This window comes from Schistocerca serialis, chromosome 10 (genome assembly GCF_023864345.2).
Source record: "Schistocerca serialis cubense isolate TAMUIC-IGC-003099 chromosome 10, iqSchSeri2.2, whole genome shotgun sequence".
NCBI classification, from domain to species: Eukaryota; Metazoa; Arthropoda; class Insecta; order Orthoptera; family Acrididae; genus Schistocerca; species Schistocerca serialis.
The window spans coordinates 179,251,932-179,269,183 of record NC_064647.1 but is presented as its reverse complement, the minus strand read 5'-3'; positions in this window follow the sequence as shown (position 1 = coordinate 179,269,183).

Here is a 17,252-nt window from a genome sequence, read left to right as displayed (position 1 = left end):
CTCTGAGAGAACAACGCTATTCTCCACTAACTCTGTGCCACTTCTCACTGTATAAAGATGCAACGCCCTGTGCTTAAGATAGTACACCCAACTGCAAATAATCACACTAAACAGATCTGACTATATCAAAAGTACAAATTTAACAATAGCTAAGGACAACTAATAGTGATCCTTCACAATTTACTTAGCTCTTACACTAGTCAACGAATTCGACAAGCAAACTGCAAACATATTCACAAACCTTTACTTCCAATGGGAGCTGACGCCAGTAGATACGTAGCTTCCCAACACATTGCAATTTGTGAGTCAACCTTCTATACAATTCCAATGCACAGTAATTGTAGTATCACTTGAATATATTCAGCCAGACGTCTTCTAGAAAACTTCCATTTCAAGTCTCGCTCTAGTGCCACATGGCGTTTTCACATTCAATTATGGGATTGCGTTCATTTGTCTATATCGATATGCACTGAAAATAGCTGCAATGAACATGTAAGACCCATTACGTTAGTAGCACACTGAGAAAATCTTCTCACATGGCCACCAGTTTAGTCTGCTCACTCAAAAAGTACATACTCACTAACCTTCTGTGCAACAGCACTGTAGTCTGTCAGCTAATGTCATACAAATTCCAAGCGCCAGCTTGCAGACAATGTCATGACATTCAAGAGCTTGGGATTACCAGCAACTTAATCTCATTGCCATTCCACTAACACTTGCCAAATGAAATCTCCAAAACTCAACAGGATATCTCTCTTTTGTTCAAAACTCATTTCCAAGCATTCATGACATAACTTCTTTCAAATCTCTGTCCAATAATGTGTGTTCTCAAACAAAGCATTGTATGTCTTTTTCTGGAAGAGGATATCAATACACAAGCAAAACTAACACAAATTAGCCTGCATCAAGAAAACAACCACTGTCCCTGTGTGAGATGTTTCATGCATCAGGAGGCAACCTGTATTCATACTGTTCTTCCACTTGTGCCTCTAACACACGGTGCAAAGTTACTTGTGTTCTTCTTCTAACTGGTCTGATGTTTCAATGCCTTCAGTACAGCATCACTTTTGTATTTCTTCAAATGTCCATTCACACTTCTACCATCAAGGAGCAACATCAAACGTCTTCTTCACATTTCCACAGTAGAGATTCACTTTCTACCTGTTGTCAGACAGTTGTTTACCATGCTGCCATTTGCAAGTTCTTTCCAACAGCTAATGATGCAGGTGCACTCCATCAGACATGAACGTTATTCTCACAACACAGACTCACTCACGAAAAAATATCCGTTACTTTTAGTTATCACACGAGTAGCAGCAAACACATTAACAATGCGTATTAAAGAACTTGCCTAAACAAAGAAAACAGAAGAAACCTTCACACTCGCCATTCTATCACGTACTGATCCTTAAATCAACCAAAAATCCACAAATATTAAATAGCAAAAATCCAAGAGGAATGCAAACACACATTATTTGCCATACCTAGGACTTTCAAAATTCTCAACTCAAAATACATTCAACCTTATCACCTGACACACACACACACACACACACACACACACACACACACACACACACAAACACACTAACACACTTAAAATTCCATCGCAACGACAACTGCTGATGTATCACTGAGGGATTACACCTTTGAGTTGAGCTATCCTCTGACAAATCTACAAAAGATGTCAATCAGTATATGAACGGAGCTGACATCCACAACTAGTGCCTCTTGGTTAATCATTAGATCTAACACAACAAAAATCTAACTGCCATTACTATGCAGCACAATTCTCCAAATACTGTGATAACAAAACACAATCTCTATCAAAGACCACTTTCTCTGAAACAAAATCACTAAGTACAATTACCAAGTATCCATCCAATTTGGTTCGGGCCTACGCTGGATTGGTTGGCAGCTCAGCCCATGCTATTCCACACAATCGGTTCCCGTCGTTCTCACACGGCATGTCACTGATAGAAACAATTTTCTCTCCAAGTTAAAGTCATTTAATTCTCAAAACAAGAGAGTCTTCTGTGGGCTCTTTCTTCTCACATCAAGTCACAAACGATGCTTTCACCTCAACAACTTATCAGCTCAATTCAACAGCAGAAACAAGTTCCATGTATTTCGATCCTCCTCAGGTTCTTTTGTAATATGTGGCTCGCACCCACTTTCTGTTCAGCTCCATGTGCAATCCCATCATTATTGAAAGGAGTAATTGATTGATCAACAGTTGCACATACTGGCCAACAGGCAAGGCATTAAGTTGACAGCACATTTGCTGTCATGTATTCATATTATCATTTAAACAAATGAACAACCAAATATTTTCTCACTATTATCCATAGAAGCATACACATTTTCTGATAACATTCCTACACTTTTGTAGTACAGTCATTAGCATGGTGTAACACAGCAATTGTCTTCCGTATTAAAACAATAATCTCATCACTGTAAATAGGACCAACTATCCAAAAATTAGCAAGACACGCACGTACCTCGAAACTTCAACCTGTCACTCTGACACTGTCACATTCAAATTTACCCTCCACAAACCTTGCATAACTTCAAATACAATATGCACAATTAAATTTCAATCTCCCTCTCATTCCTTAAATATCTTTAGGACTAAACCTTTGTATTCAAACACTATTCCTTACCTCATCAACATTTCCTTTTGGTACTTCAATGTGCAGCAACTATTCTCCACTGCAAGTCTGCCTTCAGCATATGCTAATGATAACGCACTGCTTTGCTTCTTCACCGCATAAAAAATAGTAAATGGACCCGGCTCAAGAAAAGCACCAAACTATGAAATATGACTTCCCAACAAGCTTCAAAAACTCTTAGCTCTGCTCTCTCAAATTTCTCCAACGCATCATTGCATGAAAACCTCACTGTCTTAATCCGCTATCGGTGAAATCGTTAATATTCACTAGCATCGATCATCCTGTCAAAGCAAGACACGTATCACCAAGACATGTTATATGTAAAACAAATGTTTCAAGCATTGCTATAATAACAACACACTGTACTCTAAACTGCCACTTATTTACAACTGCAAATGACAGTTACTAATTCTTCTCAAGAATTTCAAACACTCATCATATACCTAATTAACACACATATCACGTGTCTTAAGTAAACTATGTCATTTTTCATAGTAGCTCTCTTCCCCCACCTAGTACTCAACTATTCATGAACACACAAAATACTGAACTCTGAGAGAACAACGCTATTCTCCACTAACTCTGTGCCACTTCTCACTGTATAAAGATGCAATGCCCTGTGCTTAAGATAGTACACCCAACTGCAAATAATCACACTAAACAGATCTGACTATATCAAAAGTACAAATTTAACAATAGCTAAGGACAACTAATAGTGATCCTTCACAATTTACTCAGCTCTTACTTAGCTCTCAACGAATTCGACAAGCAAACTGCAAACATATTCACAAACCTTTACTTCCAATGGGAGCTGACGCCAGTAGATACGTAGCTTCCCAACACATTGCAATTTGTGAGTCAACCTTCTATACAATTCCAATGCACAGTAATTGTAGTATCACTTGAATATATTCAGCCAGACGTCTTCTAGAAAACTTCCATTTCAAGTCTCGCTCTAGTGCCACATGGCGTTTTCACATTCAATTATGGGATTGCGTTCATTTGTCTATATCGATATACACTGAAAATAGCTGCAATGAACATGTAAGACCCATTACGTTAGTAGCACACTGAGAAAATCTTCTCACATGGCCACCAGTTTAGTCTGCTCACTCAAAAAGTACATACTCACTAACCTTCTGTGCAACAGCACTGTAGTCTGTCAGCTAATGTCATACAAATTCCAAGTGCCAGCTTGCAGACAATGTCATGACATTCAAGAGCTTGGGATTACCAGCAACTTAATCTCATTGCCATTCCACTAACACTTGCCAAATGAAATCTCCAAAACTTAACAGGATATCTCTCTTTTCTTCAAAAGTCATATCCCAACCATTCATGACATAACTTCTTTCAAATCTCTGTCCAATGATGTGTGTTCTCAAACAAAGCATTGTATGTCTTTTTCTGGAAGAGGATATCAATACACAAGCAAAACTAACACAAATTAGCCTGCATCAAGAAAACAACCACTGTCCCTGTGTGAGATGTTTCATGCATCAGGAGGCAACCTGTATTCATACTGTTCTTCCACTTGTGCCTCTAACACACGGTGCAAAGTTACTTGTGTTCTTCTTCTAACTGGTCTGATGTTTCAATGCCTTCAGTACAGCATCACTTTTGTATTTCTTCAAATGTCCATTCACACTTCTACCATCAAGGAGCAACATCAAACGTCTTCTTCACATTTCCACAGTAGAGATTCACTTTCCACCTGTTGTCAGACAGTTGTTTACCATGCTGCCATTTGCAAGTTCTTTCCAACAGCTAATGATGCAGGTGCACTCCATCAGACATGAACGTTATTCTCACAACACAGACTCACTCACGAAAAAATATCTGTTACTTTTAGTTATCACACGAGTAGCAGCAAACACATTAACAATGCGTATTAAAGAACTTGCCTAAACAAAGAAAACAGAAGAAACCTTCACACTCGCCATTCTATCACGTACTGATCCTTAAATCAACCAAAAATCCACAAAAATTACACAGCAAAAATCCAAGAAGTAATGCAAACACACATTATTTGCCATACCTAGAACTTTCAAAATTCTCAACTCAAAATACATTCAGCCTTATCACATGACACACACACACACACACACACACACACACACACACACACACACTCTAACACACTTAAAATTCCATCGCAACGACAACTGCTGATGTATCCCTGAGGGGTTACACCTTTGAGTTGAGCTACCCTCTGACAAATCTACAAAAGATGTCAATCAGTATATGAACGGAGCTGACATCCACAACTAGTGCCTCTTGGTTAATCATTAGATCTAACACAACAAAAATCTAACTGCCATTACTATGCAGAACAATTCTCCAAATACTGTGATAACAAAACACAATCTCTATCAAAGACTACTTTCTCTGAAACAAAATCACTAAGTACAATTACCAAGTATCCATCCAATTTGGTTCGGTCCTACGCTGGATTGGTTGGCAGCTCAGCCCATGCTATTCCACACAATCGGTTCCCGTCGTTCTCACACGGCATCTCACCGAGAGAAACAATTGTCTCTCCAAGTTATAGTCATTTAATTCTCACAACAAGAGAGAGTCTTCTGTGGGCTCTTTCTTCTCACATCTAGTCACAAACGATGCTTTCACCTCAACAACTTATCAGCTCAATTCAACAGCAGAAACAAGTTCCATGTATTTCGATCCTCCTCAGGTTATTTTGTAATATGTGGCTCGCATCCACTTTCTGTTCAGCTCCATGTGCAATCCCATCATTACTGAAAGGAGTAATTGATTGATCAACAGTTGCACATACTGGCCAACAGGCAAGGCATTAAGTTGACAGCACATTTGCTGTCATGTATTCATATTATCATTTAAACAAATGAACAACCGAATATTTTCTCACTATTATCCATAGAAGCATACACATTTTCTGATAACATTCCTACACTTTTGTAGTACAGTCATTAGCATGGTGTAACACAGCAATTGTCTTTCGTATTAAAACAATAATCACAATACTGTAAATAGGACAAACTATCCAAAAATTAGCAAGACACGCACGTACCTCGAAACTTCAACTGTCACTCTGACACTGTCACATTCAAATTTACCCTCCCCAACCTTGCATAACTTCAAATACAACATGCACAATTAAATTTCAATATCCCTCTCATTCTTTAAATAACTTTAGGACTAAACTTTTGTATCCAAACACTATTCCTTACCTCATCAACAATTCCTTTTGGTACTTCAATGTGCAGAAAATATTCTCCACTGCAAGTCTGCCTTCAGCATATGCTAATGATAACGCACTGCTTTGCTTCTTCACCGCATACAAAATAGTAAATGGACCCGGCTCAAGAAAAGCACCAAACTATGAAATACGACTTCCCAACAAGCTTCAAAAACTCTTAGCTCTGCTCTCTCAAATTTCTCCAACGCATCACTGCATGAAAACCTCACTGTCTTAATCCGCTATCGGTGAATTCGTTAATATTCACTAGCATCGATCATCCTGCCAAAGCAAGACACGTATCACCAAGGCATGTTATATGTAAAACAAATGTTTCAAGCATTGCTATAATAACAACACACTGTACTCTAAACTGCCACTTATTTACAACTGCAAATGACAGTTACTAATTCTTCTCAAGAATTTCAAACACTCACCATATACCTAATCAACACACATATCCCGTGTCTTAAGTAAACTATGTCATTTTTCATAGTAGCTTTCTTCCCCCACCTAGTACTCAACTATTCATGAACACACAAAATACTGAACTCTGAGAGAACAACGCTATTCTCCACTAACTCTGTGCCACTTCTCACTGTATAAAGATGCAATGCCCTGTGCTTAAGATAGTACACCCAACTGCAAATAATCACACTAAACAGATCTGACTATATCAAAAGTACAAATTTAACAATAGCTAAGGACAACTAATAGTGATCCTTCACAATTTACTTAGCTCTTACACTAGTCAACGAATTCGACAAGCAAACTGCAAACATATTCACAAACCTTTACTTCCAATGGGAGCTGACGCCAGTAGATACGTAGCTTCCCAACACATTGCAATTTGTGAGTCAACCTTCTATACAATTCCAATGCACAGTAATTGTAGTATCACTTGAATATATTCAGCCAGACGTCTTCTAGAAAACTTCCATTTCAAGTCTCGCTCTAGTGCCACATGGCATTTTCACATTCAATTATGGGATTGCGTTCATTTGTCTATATCGATATACACTGAAAATAGCTGCAATGAACATGTAAGACCCATTACGTTAGTAGCACACTGAGAAAATCTTCTCACATGGCCACCAGTTTAGTCTGCTCACTCAAAAAGTACATACTCACTAACCTTCTGTGCAACAGCACTGTAGTCTGTCAGCTAATGTCATACAAATTCCAAGTGCCAGCTTGCAGACAATGTCATGACATTCAAGAGCTTGGGATTACCAGCAACTTAATCTCATTGCCATTCCACTAACACTTGCCAAATGAAATCTCCAAAACTCAACAGGATATCTCTCTTTTGTTCAAAACTCATTTCCAAGCATTCATGACATAACTTCTTTCAAATCTCTGTCCAATAATGTGTGTTCTCAAACAAAGCATTGTATGTCTTTTTCTGGAAGAGGATATCAATACACAAGCAAAACTAACACAAATTAGCCTGCATCAAGAAAACAACCACTGTCCCTGTGTGAGATGTTTCATGCATCAGGAGGCAACCTGTATTCATACTGCTCTTCCACTTGTGCCTCTAACACACGGTGCAAAGTTACTTGTGTTCTTCTTCTAACTGGTCTGATGTTTCAATGCCTTCAGTACAGCATCACTTTTGTATTTCTTCAAATGTCCATTCACACTTCTACCATCAAGGAGCAACATCAAACGTCTTCTTCACATTTCCACAGTAGAGATTCACTTTCCACCTGTTGTCAGACAGTTGTTTACCATGGTGCCATTTGCAAGTTCTTTCCAACAGCTAATGATGCAGGTGCACTCCATCAGACATGAACGTTATTCTCACAACACAGACTCACTCACGAAAAAATATCCGTTACTTTTAGTTATCACACGAGTAGCAGCAAACACATTAACAATGCGTATTAAAGAACTTGCCTAAACAAAGAAAACAGAAGAAACCTTCACACTCGCCATTCTATCACGTACTGATCCTTAAATCAACCAAAAATCCACAAAAATTACACAGCAAAAATCCAAGAAGTAATGCAAACACACATTATTTGCCATACCTAGGACTTTCAAAATTCTCAACTCAAAATACATTCAGCCTTATCACCTGACACACACACACACACACACACACACACACACACTCTAACACACTTAAAATTCCATCGCAACGACAACTGCTGATGTATCACTGAGGGGTTACACCTTTGAGTTGAGCTACCCTCTGACAAATCTACAAAAGATGTCAATCAGTATATGAACGGAGCTGACATCCACAACTAGTGCCTCTTGGTTAATCATTAGATGTAACACAACAAAAATCTAACTGCCATTACTATGCAGCACAATTCTCCAAATACTGTGATAACAAAACACAATCTCTATCAAAGACCACTTTCTCTGAAACAAAATCACTAAGTACAATTACCAAGTATCCATCCAATTTGGTTCGGTCCTACGCTGGATTGGTTGGCAGCTCAGCCCATGCTATTCCACACAATCGGTTCCCGTCGTTCTCACACGGCATCTCACCGAGAGAAACAATTGTCTCTCCAAGTTATAGTCATTTAATTCTCACAACAAGAGAGAGTCTTCTGTGGGCTCTTTCTTCTCACATCTAGTCACAAACGATGCTTTCACCTCAACAACTTATCAGCTCAATTCAACAGCAGAAACAAGTTCCATGTGTTTCGATCCTCCTCAGGTTATTTTGTAATATGTGGCTCGCACCCACTTTCTGTTCAGCTCCATGTGCAATCCCATCATTACTGAAAGGAGTAATTGATTGATCAACAGTTGCACATACTGGCCAACAGGCAAGGCATTAAGTTGACAGCACATTTGCTGTCATGTATTCATATTATCATTTAAACAAATGAACAACCAAATATTTTCTCACTATTATCCATAGAAGCATACACATTTTCTGATAACATTCCTACACTTTTCTAGTACAGTCATCAGCATGGTGTAACACAGCAATTGTCTTCCGTATTAAAACAATAATCACATCACTGTAAATAGGACCAACTATCCAAAAATTAGCAAGACACGCACGTACCTCGAAACTTCAACCTGTCACTCTGACACTGTCACATTCAAATTTACCCTCCACAAACTTTGCATTACTTCAAATACAACATGCACAATTAAATTTCAATCTCCCTCTCATTCTATAAATATCTTTAGGACTAAACTTTTGTATTCAAACACTATTCCTTACCTCATCAACATTTCCTTTTGGTACTTCAATGTGCAGCAACTATTCTCCACTGTAAGTCTGCCTTCAGCATATGCTAATGATAACGCACTGCTTTGCTTCTTCACCGCATAAAAAATAGTAAATGGACCCGGCTCAAGAAAAGCACCAAACTATGAAATATGACTTCCCAACAAGCTTCAAAAACTCTTAGCTCTGCTCTCTCAAATTTCTCCAACGCATCACTGCATGAAAACCTCACTGTCTTAATCCGCTATCGGTGAAATCGTTAATATTCACTAGCATCGATCATCCTGTCAAAGCAAGACACGTATCACCAAGGCATGTTATATGTAAAACAAATGTTTCAAGCATTGCTATAATAACAACACACTGTACTCTAAACTGCCACTTATTTACAACTGCAAATGACAGTTACTAATTCTTCTCAAGAATTTCAAACACTCACCATATACCTAATTAACACACATATCCCGTGTCTTAAGTAAACTATGTCATTTTTCATAGTAGCTTTCTTCCCCCACCTAGTACTCAACTATTCATGAACACACAAAATACTGAACTCTGAGAGAACAACGCTATTCTCCACTAACTCTGTGCCACTTCTCACTGTATAAAGATGCAATGCCCTGTGCTTAAGATAGTACACCCAACTGCAAATAATCACACTAAACAGATCTGACTACATCAAAAGTACAAATTTAACAATAGCTAAGGACAACTAATAGTGATCCTTCACAATTTACTTAGCTCTTACACTAGTCAACGAATTCGACAAGCAAACTGCAAACATATTCACAAACCTTTACTTCCAATGGGAGCTGACGCCAGTAGATACGTAGCTTCCCAACACATTGCAATTTGTGAGTCAACCTTCTATACAATTCCAATGCACAGTAATTGTAGTATCACTTGAATATATTCAGCCAGACGTCTTCTAGAAAACTTCCATTTCAAGTCTCGCTCTAGTGCCACATGGCATTTTCACATTCAATTATGGGATTGCGTTCATTTGTCTATATCGATATACACTGAAAATAGCTGCAATGAACATGTAAGACCCATTACGTTAGTAGCACACTGAGAAAATCTTCTCACATGGCCGCCAGTTTAGTCTGCTCACTCAAAAAGTACATACTCACTAACCTTCTGTGCAACAGCACTGTAGTCTGTCAGCTAATGTCATACAAATTCCAAGTGCCAGCTTGCAGACAATGTCATGACATTCAAGAGCTTGGGATTACCAGCAACTTAATCTCATTGCCATTCCACTAACACTTGCCAAATGAAATCTCCAAAACTCAACAGGATATCTCTCTTTTGTTCAAAACTCATTTCCAACCATTCATGACATAACTTCTTTCAAATCTCTGTCCAATAATGTGTGTTCTCAAACAAAGCATTGTATGTCTTTTTCTGGAAGAGGATATCAATACACAAGCAAAACTAACACAAATTAGCCTGCATCAAGAAAACAACCACTGTCCCTGTGTGAGATGTTTCATGCATCAGGAGGCAACCTGTATTCATACTGTTCTTCCACTTGTGCCTCTAACACACGGTGCAAAGTTACTTGTGTTCTTCTTCTAACTGGTCTGATGTTTCAATGCCTTCAGTACAGCATCACTTTTGTATTTCTTCAAATGTCCATTCACACTTCTACCATCAAGGAGCAACATCAAACGTCTTCTTCACATTTCCACAGTAGAGATTCACTTTCCACCTGTTGTCAGACAGTTGTTTACCATGCTGCCATTTGCAAGTTCTTTCCAACAGCTAATGATGCAGGTGCACTCCATCAGACATGAACGTTATTCTCACAACACAGACTCACTCACGAAAAAATATCCGTTACTTTTAGTTATCACACGAGTAGCAGCAAACACATTAACAATGCGTATTAAAGAACTTGCCTAAACAAAGAAAACAGAAGAAACCTTCACACTCGCCATTCTATCACGTACTGATCCTTAAATCAACCAAAAATCCACAAAAATTACACAGCAAAAATCCAAGAAGTAATGCAAACACACATTATTTGCCATACCTAGGACTTTCAAAATTCTCAACTCAAAATACATTCAGCCTTATCACCCGACACACACACACACACACACACACACACTTAAAATTCCATCGCAACGACAACTGCTGATGTATCACTGAGGGGTTACACCTTTGAGTTGAGCTACCCTCTGACAAATCTACAAAAGATGTCAATCAGTATATGAACGGAGCTGACATCCACAACTAGTGCCTCTTGGTTAATCATTAGATCTAACACAACAAAAATCTAACTGCCATTACTATGCAGCACAATTCTCCAAATACTGTGATAACAAAACACAATCTCTATCAAAGACCACTTTCTCTGAAACAAAATCACTGAGTACAATTACCAAGTATCCATCCAATTTGGTTCGGTCCTACGCTGGATTGGTTGGCAGCTCAGCCCATGCTATTCCACACAATCGGTTCCCGTCGTTCTCACACGGCATCTCACCGAGAGAAACAATTGTCTCTCCAAGTTATAGTCATTTACTTCTCACAACAAGAGAGAGTCTTCTGTGGGCTCTTTCTTCTCACATCTAGTCACAAACGATGCTTTCACCTCAACAACTTATCAGCTCAATTCAACAGCAGAAACAAGTTCCATGTATTTCGATCCTCCTCAGGTTATTTTGTAATATGTGGCTCGCACCCACTTTCTGTTCAGCTCCATGTGCAATCCCATCATTACTGAAAGGAGTAATTGATTGATCAACAGTTGCACATACTGGCCAACAGGCAAGGCATTAAGTTGACAGCACATTTGCTGTCATGTATTCATATTATCATTTAAACAAATGAACAACCAAATATTTTCTCACTATTATCCATAGAAGCATACACATTTTTTGATAACATTCCTACACTTTTCTAGTACAGTCATCAGCATGGTGTAACACAGCAATTGTCTTCCGTATTAAAACAATAATCACATCACTGTAAATAGGACCAACTATCCAAAAATTAGCAAGACACGCACGTACCTCGAAACTTCAACCTGTCACTCTGACACTGTCACATTCAAATTGACCCTCCACAAACTTTGCATAACTTCAAATACAACATGCACAATTAAATTTCAATCTCCCTGTCATTCCATAAATATCTTTAGGACTAAACTTTTGTATTCAAACACTATTCCTTACCTCATCAACATTTCCTTTTGGTACTTCAATGTGCAGCAACTATTCTCCACTGTAAGTCTGCCTTCAGCATATGCTAATGATAACGCACTGCTTTGCTTCTTCACCGCATAAAAAATAGTAAATGGACCCGGCTCAAGAAAAGCACCAAACTATGAAATATGACTTCCCAACAAGCTTCAAAAACTCTTAGCTCTGCTCTCTCAAATTTCTCCAACGCATCACTGCATGAAAACCTCACTGTCTTAATCCGCTATCGGTGAAATCGTTAATATTCACTAGCATCGATCATCCTGTCAAAGCAAGACACGTATCACCAAGGCATGTTATATGTAAAACAAATGTTTCAAGCATTGCTATAATAACAACACACTGTACTCTAAACTGCCACTTATTTACAACTGCAAATGACAGTTACTAATTCTTCTCAAGAATTTCAAACACTCACCATATACCTAATTAACACATATATCCCGTGTCTTAAGTAAACTATGTCATTTTTCATAGTAGCTTTCTTCCCCCACCTAGTACTCAACTATTCATGAACACACAAAATACTGAACTCTGAGAGAACAACGCTATTCTCCACTAACTCTGTGCCACTTCTCACTGTATAAAGATGCAATGCCCTGTGCTTAAGATAGTACACCCAACTGCAAATAATCACACTAAACAGATCTGACTATATCAAAAGTACAAATTTAACAATAGCTAAGGACAACTAATAGTGATCCTTCACAATTTACTTAGCTCTTACATTAGTCAACGAATTCGACAAGCAAACTGCAAACATATTCACAAACCTTTACTTCCAATGGGAGCTGACGCCAGTAGATACGTAGCTTCCCAACACATTGCAATTTGTGAGTCAACCTTCGATACAATTCCAATGCACAGTAATTGTAGTATCACTTGAATATATTCAGCCAGACGTCTTCTAGAAAACTTCCATTTCAAGTCTCGCTCTAGTGCCACATGGCGTTTTCACATTCAATTATGGGATTGCGTTCATTTGTCTATATCGATATACACTGAAAATAGCTGCAATGAACATGTAAGACCCATTACGGTAGTAGCACACTGAGAAAATCTTCTCACATGGCCACCAGTTTAGTCTGCTCATTCAAAAAGTACATACTCACTAACCTTCTGTGCAACAGCCCTGTAGTCTGTCAGCTAATGTCATACAAATTCCAAGTGCCAGCTTGCAGACAATGTCATGACATTCAAGAGCTTGGGATTACCAGCAACTTAATCTAATTGCCATTCCACTAACACTTGCCAAATGAAATCTCCAAAACTCAACAGGATATCTCTCTTTTGTTCAAAACTCATTTCCAACCATTCATGACATAACTTCTTTCAAATCTCTGTCCAATAATGTGTGTTCTCAAACAAAGCATTGTATGTCTTTTTCTGGAAGAGGATATCAATACACAAGCAAAACTAACACAAATTAGCCTGCATCAAGAAAACAACCACTGTCCCTGTGTGAGATGTTTCATGCATCAGGAGGCAACCTGTATTCATACTGTTCTTCCACTTGTGCCTCTAACACACGGTGCAAAGTTACTTGTGTTCTTCTTCTAACTGGTCTGATGTTTCAATGCCTTCAGTACAGCATCACTTTTGTATTTCTTCAAATGTCCATTCACACTTCTACCATCAAGGAGCAACATCAAACGTCTTCTTCACATTTCCACAGTAGAGATTCACTTTCCACCTGTTGTCAGACAGTTGTTTACCATGCTGCCATTTGCAAGTTCTTTCCAACAGCTAATGATGCAGGTGCACTCCATCAGACATGAACGTTATTCTCACAACACAGACTCACTCACGAAAAAATATCCGTTACTTTTAGTTATCACACGAGTAGCAGCAAACACATTAACAATGCGTATTAAAGAACTTGCCTAAACAAAGAAAACAGAAGAAACCTTCACACTCGCCATTCTATCACGTACTGATCCTTAAATCAACCAAAAATCCACAAAAATTACACAGCAAAAATCCAAGAAGTAATGCAAACACACATTATTTGCCATACCTAGGACTTTCAAAATTCTCAACTCAAAATACATTCAGCCTTATAACCTGACACACACACACACACACACACACACACACACACACACTCTAACACACTTAAAATTCCATCGCAACGACAACTGCTGATGTATCACTGAGGGGTTACACCTTTGAGTTGAGCTACCCTCTGACAAATCTACAAAAGATGTCAATCAGTATATGAACGGAGCTGACATCCACAACTAGTGCCTCTTGGTTAATCATTAGATCTAACACAACAAAAATCTAACTGCCATTACTATGCAGCACAATTCTCCAAATACTGTGATAACAAAACACAATCTCTATCAAAGACCACTTTCTCTGAAACAAAATCACTAAGTACAATTACCAAGTATCAATCCAATTTGGTTCGGTCCTACGCTGGATTGGTTGGCAGCTCAGCCCATGCTATTCCACACAATCGGTTCCCGTCGTTCTCACACGGCATCTCACCGAGAGAAACAATTGTCTCTCCAAGTTATAGTCATTTAATTCTCACAACAAGAGAGAGTCTTCTGTGGGCTCTTTCTTCTCACATCTAGTCACAAACGATGCTTTCACCTCAACAACTTATCAGCTCAATTCAACAGCAGAAACAAGTTCCATGTATTTCGATCCTCCTCAGGTTATTTTGTAATATGTGGCTCGCACCCACTTTCTGTTCAGCTCCATGTGCAATCCCATCATTACTGAAAGGAGTAATTGATTGATCAACAGTTGCACATACTGGCCAACAGGCAAGGCATTAAGTTGACAGCACATTTGCTGTCATGTATTCATATTATCATTTAAACAAATGAACAACCAAATATTTTCTCACTATTATCCATAGAAGCATACACATTTTCTGATAACATTCCTACACTTTTCTAGTACAGTCATTAGCATGGTGTAACAGAGCAATTGTCTTCCGTATTAAAACAATAATCACATCACTGTAAATAGGACCAACTATCCAAAAATTAGCAAGACACGCACGTACCTCGATACTTCAACCTGTCACTCTGACACTGTCACATTCAAATTGACCCTCCACAAACTTTGCATAACTTCAAATACAACATGCACAATTAAATTTCAATCTCCCTCTCATTCTTTAAATATCTTTAGGACTAAACTTTTGTATTCAAACACTATTCCTTACCTCATCAACATTTCCTTTTGGTACTTCAATGTGCAGCAACTATTCTCCACTGCAAGTCTGCCTTCAGCATATGCTAATGATAACGCACTGCTTTGCTTCTTCACCGCATAAAAAATAGTAAATGGACCCGGCTCAAGAAAAGCACCAAACTATGAAATACAACTTCCAACAAGCTTCAAAAACTTAGCTCTGCTCTCTCAAATTTCTCCAACGCATCACTGCATGAAAACCTCACTGTCTTAATCCGCTATCGGTGAAATCGATAATATTCACTAGCATCGATCATCCTGTCAAAGCAAGACACGTATCACCAAGGCATGTTATATGTAAAACAAATGTTTCAAGCATTGCTATAATAACAACACACTGTACTCTAAACTGCCACTTCTGAAAATGACAGTTACTAATTCTTCTCAAGAATTTCAAACACTCATCATATACCTAATTAACACACATATCCCGTGTCTTAAGTAAACTATGTCATTTTTCATAGTAGCTCTCTTCCCCCACCTGGTACTCAACTATTCATGAACACACAAAATACTGAACTCTGAGAGAACAACGCTATTCTCCACTAACTCTGTGCCACTTCTCACTGTATAAAGATGCAATGCCCTGTGCTTAAGATAGTACACCCAACTGCAAATAATCACACTAAACAGATCTGACTATATCAAAAGTACAAATTTAACAATAGCTAAGGACAACTAATAGTGATCCTTCACAATTTACTTAGTTCTTACACTAGTCAACGAATTCGACAAGCAAACTGCAAACATATTCACAAACCTTTACTTCCAATGGGAGCTGACGCCAGTAGATACGTAGCTTCCCAACACATTGCAATTTGTGAGTCAACCTTCTATACAATTCCAATGCACAGTAATTGTAGTATCACTTGAATATATTCAGCCAGACGTCTTCTAGAAAACTTCCATTTCAAGTCTCGCTCTAGTGCCACATGGCGTTTTCACATTCAATTATGGGATTGCGTTCATTTGTCTATATCGATATACACTGAAAATAGCTGCAATGAACATGTAAGACCCATTACGTTAGTAGCACACTGAGAAAATCTTCTCACATGGCCACCAGTTTAGTCTGCTCACTCAAAAAGTACATACTCACTAACCTTCTGTGCAACAGCCCTGTAGTCTGTCAGCTAATGTCATACAAATTCCAAGTGCCAGCTTGCAGACAATGTCATGACATTCAAGAGCTTGGGATTACCAGCAACTTAATCTCATTGCCATACCACTAACACTTGCCAAATGAAATCTCCACAACTCAACAGGATATCTCTCTTTTGTTCAAAACTCATTTCCAAGCATTCATGACATAACTTCTTTCAAATCTCTGTCCAATAATGTGTGTTCTCAAACAAAGCATTGTATGTCTTTTTCTGGAAGAGGATATCAATACACAAGCAAAACTAACACAAATTAGCCTGCATCAAGAAAACAACCACTGTCCCTGTGTGAGATGTTTCATGCATCAGGAGGCAACCTGTATTCATACTGTTCTTCCACTTGTGCCTCTAACACACGGTGCAAAGTTACTTGTGTTCTTCTTCTAACTGGTCTGATGTTTCAATGCCTTCAGTACAGCATCACTTTTGTATTTCTTCAAATGTCCATTCACACTTCTACCATCAAGGAGCAACATCAAACGTCTTCTTCACATTTCCACAGTAGAGATTCACTTTCCACCTGTTGTCAGACAGTTGTTTACCATGCTGCCATTTGCAAGTTCTTTCCAACAG